The sequence below is a fragment of the Alexandromys fortis genome, unplaced genomic scaffold (genome assembly GCF_014885135.2).
Source record: "Alexandromys fortis isolate MF-2015 unplaced genomic scaffold, M_Fortis_MF-2015_v1.1 scaffold_262, whole genome shotgun sequence".
Classification (NCBI taxonomy): Eukaryota; Metazoa; Chordata; class Mammalia; order Rodentia; family Cricetidae; genus Alexandromys; species Alexandromys fortis.
The window spans coordinates 1657521-1672294 of record NW_026068147.1 but is presented as its reverse complement, the minus strand read 5'-3'; the positions used below and the strand labels follow the sequence as shown (position 1 = coordinate 1672294).

The 14774-nt window shown below is 41.2% G+C and overlaps 1 long non-coding RNA gene across 1 annotated transcript; it reads right to left on the bottom strand.

The window, feature by feature from the left end:
- Positions 1 to 8640: 8640 nt before the first annotated feature.
- Positions 8641 to 13844, bottom strand: LOC126491460 (uncharacterized). The gene is made up of 2 exons (XR_007589402.1): positions 10084 to 13844; positions 8641 to 9498 (listed from the first exon to the last, which is right to left on the bottom strand). It is a non-coding gene; the product is annotated as an uncharacterized lncRNA (long non-coding RNA).
- Positions 13845 to 14774: the final 930 nt, after the last annotated feature.

Genomic DNA, 14774 nt, shown 5'->3' with positions numbered 1-14774 from the left:
ATAGGTCTCCCATGAATTTCAAAAAAAAGGCATATAAATTTGCAATAGGATTAAGCACCTCACCTTCTGTTCAGGTTGGGAAAAGCTGTTCAGTATAAACAATAGATTGCCAAAAGCAAGGTAAAGCATTAGGGATAGATCCTGTTCCCACTGTAAGGAGCCCCATGAGTAGACCAAGCTACACAACTGTCACATACATATTAGAGGACCTAGGACAGTGGCATGCAGGTGGCCCTGGTTTTCAGTTCAGTCTCTGTGAGCTCCTATGAGCACAGGTTAGTAAATTCTGTAAATCTTCTTGTGATGTCATTGATGCCTCTAAATCACAGAATCCTTCTACCCACTCTTCACCAGGATTCCTTGAGTTCAGCCTAGAATGGTTTGAATTGAGCAACAGAGGAAACAGAAAACAAGCCAAGAATGAAGTTGTGGGGTCTATGGCTAAAAAGTTCAGAGGAGTCATAATCTCAGCCTCATTGAACATCAGTGTGCACAGTTCCTGACTGAGGGCAGTGAGGGGCAGCTATGAAGACACTCCCAGAGATCTCCATACAGAGGAAATGAAATAATCAGGGGTACTGAGTGAATGTAGGTTATGTTGTTGACTTCTAGAAACACTCACACCTATGTCATTAGGCTGAGTGAAAAATCCACCTGCTTAAGATGAAGACTGCTATCTTTCCACCAAGCACAATGATCTTTGTGATGACTTTTTCTCTTTTCCCTTTCAACCTCCATTTCTACTTGCTGCAAACCTCTCAGCTCTGGACAACTCAATGTAGAGCAGTGTCATGGAATAACGCTAAAGGCGAAAGTGTTCTCATTCTTTATAATTATGCAGATCTGTGAACATGTTCCTGGTATGAATTGGTGCAGTGCACCCAGATGTTTAAAATCAAATAAAATAGCAGAGCCACAAATTACATTTCTTTGGGGCCTGCACAAAGCAGAAGAGATAGAGTGTACACCACTCATTCATTCCCTTTGTCTAGGGCACAATAGTGAAAGAAGCAGGACTGTACCCATTAGGCCCTTCAAACAGAGATTTGGAAAATTGAAAGTATGCTTGTATAACTCCATGTAAACTGTAAGTGATTCTTCAAGACAACCAACCAGCTTCTGAGTGTGTCTTATCCTACTGGATACAATGGACCCTCAGGACTGGGCTGTGCCTGATACCCATTCCAGTGCTTTGTGCTCCCATACTGCAGTGTGGGCCCTTCCAGTGGGTCACACACAGGGTAGACAAACTGCAACAGTTCAGAACTCCTCACCTGCCTTTACCTACAGAGTGGAGGTCCTGTGCTGGGTAAACTCAGCCCCAGGATGTCAGCTGTAACTGAGATACTTGAAGTTCTCGCCGTGTACGTGTTCCCAGAAAGACTCTGTGGGATTCAGGCAGACCCTGACTGATGAAGCTATGAGATCTTCTCATAGAGTCCCAGGAAGCCCCAGCTACAAATCTCTGATCTTGTCCTGGACTCCATATGACTCATGGGAGTTTTTTTGTAACTGCATGGTTTTGATTTCCTGTGAGAGCTAACAGAGAACAAGGCTTTATTGATATGTGGAGCCAGCCAGTACTGGTTGTGAGAGCTACGGTTAGCTTATGTCTCCTGGGTCATCTTACCCAGTGACACTGGTTAGGGAGCACAGCTGGTCAGGTGCCCAGGTCATAAACTAACTGTCCATATGGAATTATGAGACCTCACAAGAAGGTCAGGGTCCCCAAGAGGAGGAACAAAAGACCCAAATCTTTTTTGCAAGTGTTTGCCCTTTGGGATCCAGCTCCAGAATTCTCTCCTGTAGGCAAATGGTAACGCATGTGCTGATCTGGACAGCTCCCAGACATGAGGTGCAGTTCCTCTAGCAATCATTAGGTGGCTATCGAAGGCGACGCAACACCTACAAAAGTAGAAAAGGAGTATATGAGCTTAATTGTATCCTAGCTTCCACCTGTCCCTACAAACCTGGAGGTCACTGGCAGTCTTTTCAGGTATACCTGTTGCTTCATGTGTTTCTAAGCCTACTACTCTACTAGAGGATATTGGCTACCATCCCCTCCTTCCAGGAACCTCCCATGGGATATTCACTTACACAGAGCTTAGCTGCATCCCAGGAAATACATGGAGAAATCCAAGGCATGGCTCAGTCACCCCAGGAAGTTGAAGGGTCCTTCTGGCTGTCTCTCTAGGCTGATATACTGCAGTCCTCTCTCCAGGACTCAGGTCACCCCCTGTTTCACAACCATATGCATCTTCTCACACAAATCCTCAATGACAATGCACCCTGAGTGGTGACTCCACTGAGAACAGGTCTGTCCCCTTTCCCAGCATCACTCAGCTGAACCATTGTGGCTGGGATCCACACAATTTCTTAAGTTGTGTTATTGATCTAGCTAAAACTTAATAGACAAAAACAACAGAGAGTCTTATCTTTCAGATGAAAAAGAGATCTATTCCCATAAGAAACTATACAGTTTCAGTATTTTTTTTTTCCTATACCTTGTTGTCTTCTCCCTTTTTCTCCTAGGAAGCCTCCTACTTAGACAGGGTTTACCAAGGATGTTCCATGATAAGTGTTCTTGCTTCCTGTTCCACAACCTTATCTTACAAATCCACCTTTGTGGTTTGGGTATGTTGTGTCTTTATTTTCATTGATTCCAAGGAAGACTTTAATTTCTTTCTTTATTTCCTCACTGATCTAGGGGTGGTTCAGTAGTTGACTGTTCAGCTTCCAAGAGTTTGTAGGCTTTATGGGGGTAGAATTATTGTTTAATTCTACCTTTATTCCATGATGATACAATAAGACACAGGTGGTTACAAATAATTTTTTGTATCTGTGGAAGTTTGCTTTGTTACCGAGTATGTGGTCAATTTTCGAGAAGGTTCAATGAGCTGCAGAGAAGAAGGTATATTCTTTCCTATTTGGGTAGAATGTTCTATAGATGTCTGTTAAATCCATTTGATTCTTTACTTCCATTAATTCTCTTATTTCTCTGTTAGGTTTCTGTCTGATTGACGTGTCCATTGGTGAGAGAGGTGTGTTGAAGTCTCCTACTATTAATGTGCGTGGTTTGATGTCTGCCTTGAGTTCTAGTAATGTTTCTTTTACATAAGTGTGTGCTTTTATATTAGGGGCATAGATATTCAGGACTGAGACTTCATCTTGATAAATTGTTCCTGTTATGAGTATAAAATATCCATCTCCATCTCTTCTGATTGATTTTAGTTTGAAGTCAGTTTTGTTAGAAATTAGTATGGCCACACCCACTTGTTTCTTAGGTCCCTTTGCTTGAAAACTCTTTCCCCAACCCTTTACTCTGAGTAGATGTCTGTCTTTGTGGTTGAGGTGTGTTTCTTGTAAACAGCAGAATGTTGGATCCTGTTTTCATATCCAAACTCTTAGCCTGTGCCTTTTTATAGGTGAATTGAGTTCATTGATATTAAGTGATATTAATGACCAGTGGTTGTTAACTCCGGCTATTTATTTATTTTTTTGGTAGTAGAGTTTGTGTGTTTCCCTTCTTTGAGTTGTGCTGGTGAAGGGTCGCCAAATGTCTGAGGTATTGTAGGCAATGTTGGCAATGTTGGATTCCTCGCGTTGTGATTTTCCTTCTATTACTTTCTGTAAGGCTGGATTTGTGTCTACGTATTGTTTAAATTTGTTTTTATCCTGGAATATTTTTTTTCTCCATTGATAGTGAGCGAAAGCTTGGCTGGGTATAGTAGTCTGGGCCTGCATCCATGTTCTCTTAGTTTCTTTTTGTTTGTGAGTCCTGCATGTCCAGTTCACTCAGCATAACACTAAGCAGTCCAGGCAAGAGCAGTTTCTTGCCCAAATGGCTAGCAAACTCCATAAGAAGTCTTTTCGATGCCTATCATCCTCTTGAAGTAGAATGGTGCTGCTGGGAGCAGATGTGTCTCACTGTCATGAAAAGTCCTAACTTCTTAAAACAGTTCAAACCTCATATACTGTAGTCTTTGAAAGATTTGCAGAATACCTATCTAACTCATATATCTCTATATATCTAGAAAACTTAACTAACATGACTACAAGCTTGAATATTATGGATGATTATTTATTAACCTATATTTCTTAATTACACATTACATTTATAAATGAGGTGCACAAATATAATACCGTAATCAAGAGCATAATATATATGTATATATACATATATATAGTATAACAAAATTGACCTTAAATTTATATCAATACACCAAGTTTCATACTAATGTAAATCTCTATAGCATATCCCCCTTTAAGTGTAAACAAACATTTATAAACAACATTTGGGAATACAGGCATAGTTCTTTCCAAATTGTTCCCTGCTTTTTGTTGGACGAAATATTTTTGGGGGATGTCATGTTGACCTTTCTGGTGGTCTTGGTCCATTAAATCACATTAGTCTGAAAGGATTCCACAGGATCTCATCCTCTGTAGCAACAAAAGAAGAACCTCTTTTCCAAAGCAACATATCCTTAGACTCAAATTCTGAAGTCAAGATACCTTTAAAGTATACATGTTGGTTACTTAGCTCTTTCATAGTCAAAAGTTCAAAGAAAACACAATAATATACATAATCCAGACTCTGTCTATTTTCCATCTTTATGTGGCTTATTTTTATTACTCTATTACTTTTTCTACAAGTTTAATATTTATTTTATTATCTTTACTCCTTTAATCTATGACTATCTGTCTCTTTGAAGACTTTGTGTTATAATTTCTAAACCATTTAATTCCTTTTATAACTCTCTATACTCTTTTTCTTCTCTCTCCCTAGCCTATGTACATTTTTAAGCATACCACATATCATTTAGAGGTCTTTTTATGTCGGAATCTATCCTATTGCATATCTGTAATCCTTTTCTGTCCTAGAGAGCTTTAAAAATGGTAAGCAGCTTGGGTGCTGCAGCCCTGGGCACTTTTTATGCCTCTCTCTGCTTTTCAAAATTACTGCCATCTCTGGGACTGCTAAGTTGGAGTTGCACTCACCACTTTAGCTCTGAGAAGGAATGAGCAACACATAAACTCTTTTTATCATAGCTATAGCTAAATCTGCCATGCAGCACAATGTGTGGTCTGGAAATATCTCTGTGTATGGTGGCAGGAATCCACCATGATCTCCTGCCTCTACACACCTAGTAGATCTGATTATACCATCTTTCCAGGCCAGGAGCACTGAGTCATGGGCATGGTCTCAGTTACTTTGCTCCCGACCCCGAGTGGGCACACAAGCACCCAGGCTCACAAATGTCATTCAAGTGCTAGGACTCTTGAAAGAGCCAGAGTTTGCACCGGCAGCACAGCCCAGGATGCCTCTGTTTGAATCCCACACTTTTATTAATTAACTAATTAATTAATTTAGCTACTACTGCTGAATCAGGACAAACATGGAGCAATAGCTCCATAGCTTCTCCCTGACTCTGCCTCCTTTCTTCCAGCATTCAGTTTAGTTTTCCCCACCTAGCTCTATTCTACCCTATCACAGGCCTAAGACAGTTTCTTTATTAACCAATGGCATTTCCAGCATACAGAGGGAAATCCCACATCAAATTAACACAGATATGAAGCATACCTATGAAGCATACCACAGATATGAAGTGTGCATAAGTGATAAGTGATGTTGTAATTATTAGGTTGCCATTGTACAGGCAAAATAATAGCAAGTAAGATAATGATACATAAGCCATAAAAGGGTGGCTTTGATATAGTCTAAAAGACAAAGTATATTTATCATCCTCAATGTTTTATTTTCCTCCCCATGCTTTAAGAGGGTAGAAGGTACTTGCCAATTTCCACAAGTTAGTTTGAACTGAATTGTAAGATTGCAGGAGAGGACTTGACATTCCAACTCCATGCCACTGAATAGGTTTGTTAACAGAAGATTTCCACACTTCTATTCAAATTATAACATTTCCATCTTAAGTCTGAGTGAGAAGAAGTCTGAGTGAGGGAAATCGGAGGGCTCCAGTGCATGACATCTCCTTGGAACATATTAATAACAGTCAAGGCTTCTCGCTGTTACACTGTTACTAGTGTACCCAATCAAGTTCCTTATTGGTAATGCATTTCTCACAGAACTGTAGATTTATGGAATGAGTATCATTAATCTCTTATCTTTTAAAACCAGATGCATGAAGCATATAAAACTTTTTATGATAATCTTTGGTAGTACTGAATATGGATAGCCATACTTGAGAGGTTATATTTAGGTATTGAATTCCATTTCTGGTGCAAATAGGAATTACTTGTAGTCCAACAGTATAATTTTCAATCATATTACACTCCTCCATTGGCTGAGCAGAACATTGGTTGTCATAAGGTCCAGGTAACCAAGAAGATTCATTAATCACTAAAGGAATATCCATATCTCCCCAACTTACTCATATGTTAATTTGAGGATTGGGAATAAAAGCCCAATATATATAGCTTGCCTGTTACCTGTATAATTTTCACAAATAAGTATAGAAAGGAACAGATCTTTAGCATCCAGGTTTCTGAGTCATTAACTTCCCTTTTGTCATAAATTCTTAAGCTGTCTCCAGGGGGGAGGATTCACGGTGTGCTCCAAAGTCCTTTTGTTTCCCAGAGGCATCTCAGCAGCTGTAGCATCTCAGCAGCTGTAGCATCCTCTTGCTCCCATCAGATTTTTATCAGTTTTGATGGCATCCACAATGTTTCATCCTCTATGGATACAAGCATAATGTTGGCCCTAATTCAATGCTTTTTTTTGACTATTTTAATGTTAAAACATTTATGATACATGGCCTGACTTTTTTTCAGCATTTTTCTATGGTTCACTTTCCTAAACAAGTATAATTTCTGGGTAAAATTAAGCACACTCCATATACCCACAGCTAAGTGATTTACCCGTAGTCATCTATGAAGCCTTTATGGAGACTAGCAAAGAATTTCAAAGTTTGTTCAAATGTGCTGCAGAGCAACAGACATCATAGGGTGTCTAGGCCCAATAATTTATTTGTATCACAATCCTCTTGTTTGGAGCTCATTGATCATTTCAAAAGGTAAGAGTGGAGGACCAGGATGTCTACGGTGAGATTCTGTCTTCTATATATTACAAAGAAGCTGTACTCAAGTATTCTCAGCTATATGGCTGCCTAAACAAGACCCAAGCAATAACAACACAAGCTTTCATGCTAGAGTGGATGAGGTAATCTTTCAGGGCTCCACCCATAAAAGATACAGTAACTAATGAATTGAAAGGGAAAATTAGTAATCTCCATAGATGAACTTCTTTCTTTTTGGATTTTTGAGACAGGGTTTCTCTGAGGCTTTGGTTCCTGTCCTGGAACTAGCTCTTCTAGACCAGGCTGGCCTCGAACTCCCAGAGATCCGTCTGCCTCTGCCTCCCGAGTGCTGGGATTAAAGGCGTGCGCCACCACCGCCCGGCTAGATGAACTTCTGATATATTACTCAAACCTAAATGGTCAGTTATAAACACATGAACACATGAGCAACACTAAATGGGTGCAGCAGATAAAATATTTATCAATTTATATAAATTGATGTATAATAATAATAATCACAAAAGAGGCATAAATTAGAGGGAGAGTAGAAGGAATCTGAGGAGGTAAAGGGTGAGACTGAGGAATGAAAATGATGTATGAACAATAAGCATGTACTTTAAAAGTTTAAAAAGGAGTGAAAATACAAGAGAGTTAGTAAGAGTATGAGAACAAGAAATAGCTGCCATGAGAGTGATCATGGAGGTAGTTTGAGGAGCCTCTTCTGAGATCACTCTCCAGTTCTGGGCAACATTACTGAGAAAACTTCTCTCAATCCCAAGCACACAGGAAAGGTGTGATCTATAGCTTTATAGGGACAGAGGGAAGTTTCACATCATGTGTTTATTTCAGTGTAGTGTAAGAGACAGGGGACATGGAGGGGTCAGGTGTTGTATATGGAGAGTGTACGAGTCACAACATAGATATTTCTTATACTCTCTGTCCTAGAGTGAGCTGCAGGAGATGTGGTCTGCTTAAAACAATGGGAACATGGCCTAAAGCTGCAGATTTTTGTCCTAACACAAAATCGTGGAGATCATGCCTTGACCGTGGATGGGAACACAAGAGTATGGCTGAAATCTTCTAAAGCAGGAGCTTGAGAGGGGACTAGGACTTGTTCTTCCAGCCTAAATGGAGAGGACAGAGAGGAACCAATGTCCAGTATGAGGAAGCCCTTGGTGAACTAGAAGCAGTAAGGAGAGTGGGAAACAGATTGTTTTGTAGTCAAAGTTTTTCATCATTGGCAATTATTTTCTGAAGACTGATATTCCCAACAGAGTTTCCCTCTAACTGAAAATCAAAGCAGGGTGGGTCATTAAAATTGCTCAGTGTATAGCTTCCAGGGATGATGTGCTGAGTTAAATTCCAAGGTTCAACTTGGTGGAAGGGGCAACCAGTTCCCTCATGTCTTTTATCTACCTTGCATGTGCAGTAGCATTTTCCTACCCACACACTGATGTATACCTAAGTAGACACACACACACACACACACACACACACACACACACACATTCTCTCTCATACATGTACATAGAATGCATAAATAACTGCATACCAAAACTCAAGCAGTGGTATTAGCCTGTTTTGTTATCTACATACATGAGATTCCTTTAAAAATCAGTGCCCTTGTATAATCATTTATTCATTTATCCACAGATGTCTCAGATTTTTCTTGGCATTGAAACATATCAAAATAACAGGTACATTATGTCTTCCCAAAGCCCAAGTTGCAATGGAAAAAAAAAGGCAGTCACACAATTAGAAGGTGAATTTGGCAGTTTGCTATATCCATAATGGGAACAAGGAAGAGAATGAGAAAGATTGTTTGTAAGATGACACAGTGTTTAGTAGCACTTCTTGCTCTTCCAGACAATCTGAGTTTAGTTCCCAGGGTCCATGTGAAGAGGAATCACTACCTCATCTAACTCCAACTCTAGGGGATTTCACACAATTTCACCCAATAGTCAAGCTGGCATCTCTTTCTGAGTCTCAGTATAGACACTCAAGCTGTACTGGTACCCAGGCCATTAGCCCATGGTTCTGATGGGCTTATGAGGTTTCACAAGATAGCCGAGGTCTCCAAGAGGAGTAAAAAAGGACATAAGTCCTCCTGATGAGTGCATGTTCACAGGGATTAAGTCGAGCAAAAATTCTCTCCTGCAGGAAATAGTAGCAAATAGTGCTGATCCTGAGAGCTGTCCTCTCCCACTGTCAGGACTTTGTTCATACTGAGGATACTTTATCTTCATGGCAACATTTATTTGTGTGCTATCATTGGGAAAATGAGACACAGAAACCCCAGTGTTCATCTGCCTCACAGAGGCCATGTGTTATAGACTTCAATTCTATGTACAACCATGTATACAGTGTCTTCACCTTTGAGCCCTTCTCAGGTATCCGTAGAGGAAGAAGAGCTATTTTTCAGAGATCTTAATCTCAATCATTGGTGACTTGAGGGGATATCTTCCTGGAAGTAAAAACAAATGGACAGTCAGATTTGACTCTAGAACTAAACTATTTGCCTTGAGGGATTTTATGCAAATTTTCAGGACTCTGCAAGCCAGCTGCTAGACAGGAAATCATGTGCTTTCTGAAATGCTGTTGCCACTACTCCAGAAAGACAAAGGGCAAAGCTTTACTTTCTCCCTTCCAATAGAAGGGAGAAACACTGGGCTCCCTTTTCACAAGAAGTCACTATTTCAAACAACTTTAGCATCTATCTCTCATCTTACCTCACTGTACTCCTTAGAGAAGTAATCCTTTTAGGGATTGGCCTTAGATCTTGGGTATGAGTAACAATGGTCTTATATGGAAAATGTTAAAGTAAAAAAAATCCCTAACCTAGTTCTGCCTAATACACCTCTACCTTTTACCAGTAATATTTTTTTTTTCTGAAAACATCAATCAGAGAGTGCTGGAGAGATCATGTAGTTTTTAAGAGCAATGGTTATTCTTTTAAAGGGTTGAAGTTTTGTACCCAGGACATCCATGGCAGCTCATAAGCAATCTATATTTCCATTTTCAGGAAAATCTATATTTTCCATTTCCATACCTTCTGGCTTCTGTGGTCATCTTGAGTACTTGTGGTTCACAGATATACGTGAAGTAAAATACCTGAAGTAAAATAACAAAACACATGGAAAGAAACAAAAATGAAAGAAAGGAAGCAAGAAAGTAAGGAAGGAAGGAAGAAATAAGGAAAGGAAGAAAACAGTAACGTATCTTTTAAAAAATATCTTTTTATGTTCATTACATGTGAAAGACAGAACATTATAGGCCAAAACAATTATTTGGCTACAAACTCAGCTGTACCCCTTATTCTTTCCTTTACTAGATCATTCTAAAACTCACTTGCCTTTTGGAGACCTGTGAACCTCAGTTACCATCAAACACCTGTGAAATTTGGACATGTTATGATCCAAACTGCTCATTTAGCTGAACGACGGGCATGCTCCTGGTCTCATGTTTGAGATTTCTGAACACACAAGTCCCAAGAACTATATGTGGGTGCTTCTCAGGGAAACTCTTAATCTGTCCTTGGAGGGCACTGACACAGGCTCAGCAGTGGATATCAGTACAATCAGGGAGACACAGCATTTTTGGTGCAAGGAATATGTGGGTCAGTAACATCCTGGAGAGACAATGGTCATCTGACTCCAGATCCTAGGTCGGTACCACCATGATCTGCAGCTCAGTTCACACATGGCAAAGACTGTTTCTCCCACACAGCACAGGAAACCCATTGTCTCTGAGCACTCAAGTCCTCCTGCATTGGCCTGTGATTCATCTTTTGCCTGGTTTTCTAAGAACAGGGATTAGGGGTGGATGTTAGACAGGGCAACAGTGGTTGAAAGAGGCCTTTGCATGTGTCAGAGGTCACACAGCAGGCCATCTTCTCTCTGCTGTCTTCACAGACACAGCACTGCTATGCAAAGCCACTATCACAAGCAACAACTCCAACCCCATGGAGGTTAAAGATTATAGTCATGACGTTTGTGCATGAGAGTCAACCACAACCTACCTGTGGAGGAAAAATGGTCAGTCTCACCGAAGGAGAAAGGGTGAAGCTGTCAGAAGGCAATGCAGCTCTCACTTTAATGAATGCCACCACTGGCACAGGACTATATAAGTGTAAATCCAGGAACCAAATGAGTGACACCACATTCAATCTGAACATTTGCCCGTAAGTATTTTGTTTCATCAATGCTACAGCTTCCTAAATGCAGATGTCTAAAACCAGAACACTTGGCCTGCCTTAGGTTCATGACACAGACCCACCACATAGACACCAAGGCTGGCCTGGGAATTCTGGTCTATCCCCATGCAACCAGAACCAGCACTGAGCTAGAATGTGCTGGAGGGACTTCTGCCTAGAGAGGCTCATGGTGGTGGACACAGGGGACATTTCTGACTCAGTCTCAGTGCACACATGAGGGTTCAGTGAAACGTTTTTGCATGTTGTGTTGGAGATGCATCAGGGATCATGCACGATACATGATTCCTCTTCTACCAGTCTGACCATCCTGAAAACAAAATAAGAAACTCTTCTACCAGTCTGTACCCAAGCTGTTTGTGCGACCTGCCCAACTAAGGTTGTGCCAGAGACATGATAGCCTTCTATAGATAAGAATTTTCCGTTCGCTCTTCTCACATCACATTCTGCTTTATCCTTTTCGCTCCAGGTTGCTCGGATGACCTGATCAAATCCTTTTCATGTATTTACTCATGTATCCAGGATGAGACCTCAACCTCTCCTACCATGAACTAAAAGGCAGGTTTGTTGCAGGAGGGAGAGAGCGGATCTGGTGGGGTCTCTGCGTGAATTGGCTGTCATTGGCGGGCCCTACCAATCAGCATGCCACTGTGCGAGAGGGAATTAGAGACAATGCCACAAAACGAAGGTGAGGGCTGAGCCAAAGAGAATGAATGAACTCTGCCTGGCAGGCCCTTTAGAAGGCAGAGACTAGGGTATGCTATGGGCACTGCACAGAGTGTACCCACACCCTGTCACACTATTGCCCAGAGGGGAGACAGGAACAGCGCAGCAGCCCTGAGCTGCAGCAAGCCCTAGACATACTGGTGTGTGTGTGTGTGTGTGTGTGTGTGTGTGTGTGTGTGTGTGTGTGCAGAGTCAGAGCAGCAGCTGCACACCTGGGTGGCCAGCACTGGGAGAAAGAACAGAGGGAAAGCTCATTAGGTTTTAACCTTGGCAGTCGGGTCGTAGGACCTGCTCTTAGCCAAGGTGGAATCTACCCGTGTGTTACAAGGCACTTTATAGGATTTAAGGTATATCCACTCATGCAGGGTACGTATAACCCAGGCATTCACAACGGAGTCACAAACAAGTGGCCAAAGCATACGTACATTACTTTTTCATACGTAAACAATCAGGAAACATCCCTATATATGCTGTTTATCTCAGGTCAGGAAAGCAGGGTCCTGTCCCATGACAGAGACAGGACATGAAGAAAAGGGAGGCATTTTGAACAGGAGATCGAGATACCTAGTGAAACAGAACATTTCCAGCCAGAGAGAGGATTCTGCCCCCTGGGGCAGCTGTGGCAGGAGGGTGAGGGTGGACAGAAGCAGCAGCGCAGACAGGCGGAAGAACAGAACCCTCCAACACTGAGATAGAAAAGATGATTGTGTGCACGGCAGCTCCTTCCTTTTACCCATCCGCTGGCAGAAGTTAGAAAGGTCCAGTAAAACTTCAGGAGGTAAAAAGCCTTTAGGTGGCCAATTTGAGTACAGAGGCAAAAGAGTGAAAGACATAGTAGTGGAGCGGATGGGCTTATGGTTTTTGTCAGCTTTTTCCCACAAATGAGGCAAGAAGATCCAATGATCCTTTTCAAGCAAGGACCAGTGATACTGGCTCAGGCCATTAATTTGGTCATCGGCAAAAAAATGGGGTCCGAGAGGCCATGAAGCCCGAAGGGCATGAAACCCGAATGAGAAAGCACGAAGAAGAAAGACTGTATAGACCAAAAGACCCATATAACTGAGAACAGAGGAACATAGAAGGCCTGAAGGACCCACAGGTCCAAAAAGCAAAGACACAAACCCCTGTGTTAAAGCAGGGGGCCCTGAGGTGCTAGGCCATAAAGCCCCACTTGTAGATCATGCCAGTGGTGATTGTCAGAAAAATCCACTTGGGGAGCAGGAAGGAATCTACCAACCTTAGCTGGTGTTGTGCTTACTATCCCAGCAGATGGGTGATCTGGAAAGCGGCCAGTCAAAGGACAGGATTCTTGCATATTCCAGTCTGCCCACTTGCAGAGCCTGGTAGAGGCTGGCACCACTGTATTTATATGCCATGAGACTGAACCTTGGAGTTTGTATAACTGCCTGAGAGAGACCTTGACTGGTGGGAGTCAGAGGCTGTGTGGAGGATGAGAGACAAATAAACCATGCAGACAAAACTTAAGTGAAATATTTATTGAGAAAAGGGGGAAGGAGAAAGAGAGAATAGCAAGAGAGACAGAAGTGTAAAGGCCTGTTTGTTACTTCAGACAACAGAGAAAAGAGATCAGTAATGGGTGGAGCCTATCCCTTAAAGGGACCTTTTGTACCTGTATGCAGAATAATCAGTGACATGGCAGCCATGGGACTCTGGGCTGGCTAGCTAGGTGACAGGAGGCAGGAGGTGCCTGAATCCTAACACAAGCTTTCCTAGTTCATCAACACACATTTATGTCCCCAATACAAGGGAATCCACCTTTGTAAAAGAAACATTATTGGGACTTAGTGGGAGACTTCAACATCACACTTTTACCCATGTACAGGTTGTTCAGACAGAGAGTAAAGAATTAAGGAAACCAGCAGATGTTATAATGCAAACGGACCTAAGAGATATCTACCAAACATTCCGCCCAAACACAAAAGAATATACCGTCTCTCAGCACATAATAGAACCTTCTTCAAAGAAGACCGTATCCTTGGTCTCCAAAGAAACTTGAAACAATCCCCTGAATAATATCAGACCACCGTGGATTAAAGCTGGTTTTCACCAACAGAAAGTTTACAAAGTCATGGAAACTGAACAGTTCTCTACTGAATCACTGCTGAGTCAAGGAAGAAACAAAGAAAGAAATTAAAGACTTCCTAGAATTTAATGAAGATGAATGCAGAACATACCCAAAGTTGTGGGACACAATGAAAGTAGTGCTAAGAGAAAAGTTCACAGCACTAAGTGCCTTCATAAAGGAATTGTATAGGCCTCATACTAGTGACTTTACAGTAGACCTGCTAACTCTAGAACAAAAAGAAGCAACACACTCAAAAGGAGTAGACAACAGCAGAAAAATAATCAAATTGAGGGCTGATATCAATACAAAGAAACAAAGAAAAGTATAAAAACCAATGAAAGAAAGATTTAGTTTTTGATAAAATCAACAAGATTGATAAAAATCTTATAAAAATTAGCTAATAGGCAGAGATAGAGTATCCAAATTAACAAAATCAGAAGTGAAAAGGTGTATATAATTACAGACACCGAGGAAACTGTAAGAATTGTTAGGGAACACTTCAAAAATCTACAAGTTGTATAGGTGGAAAAGAGTTTATCTCACTTTATGGGTTCCCTTTGCACTTGCTTGAGTTTCTTTTTTTAATGTATAGAAGCTTTTTTTTCTATGTCCCATTTGTCAGTTGTTTTCTTATTTCCTGAGAAAATGGAGTACTATTTATAAAGTCCTTTTCTATACTTGTATCATGTAGAACACTGCCTAATTTTTCCTCAAGTAC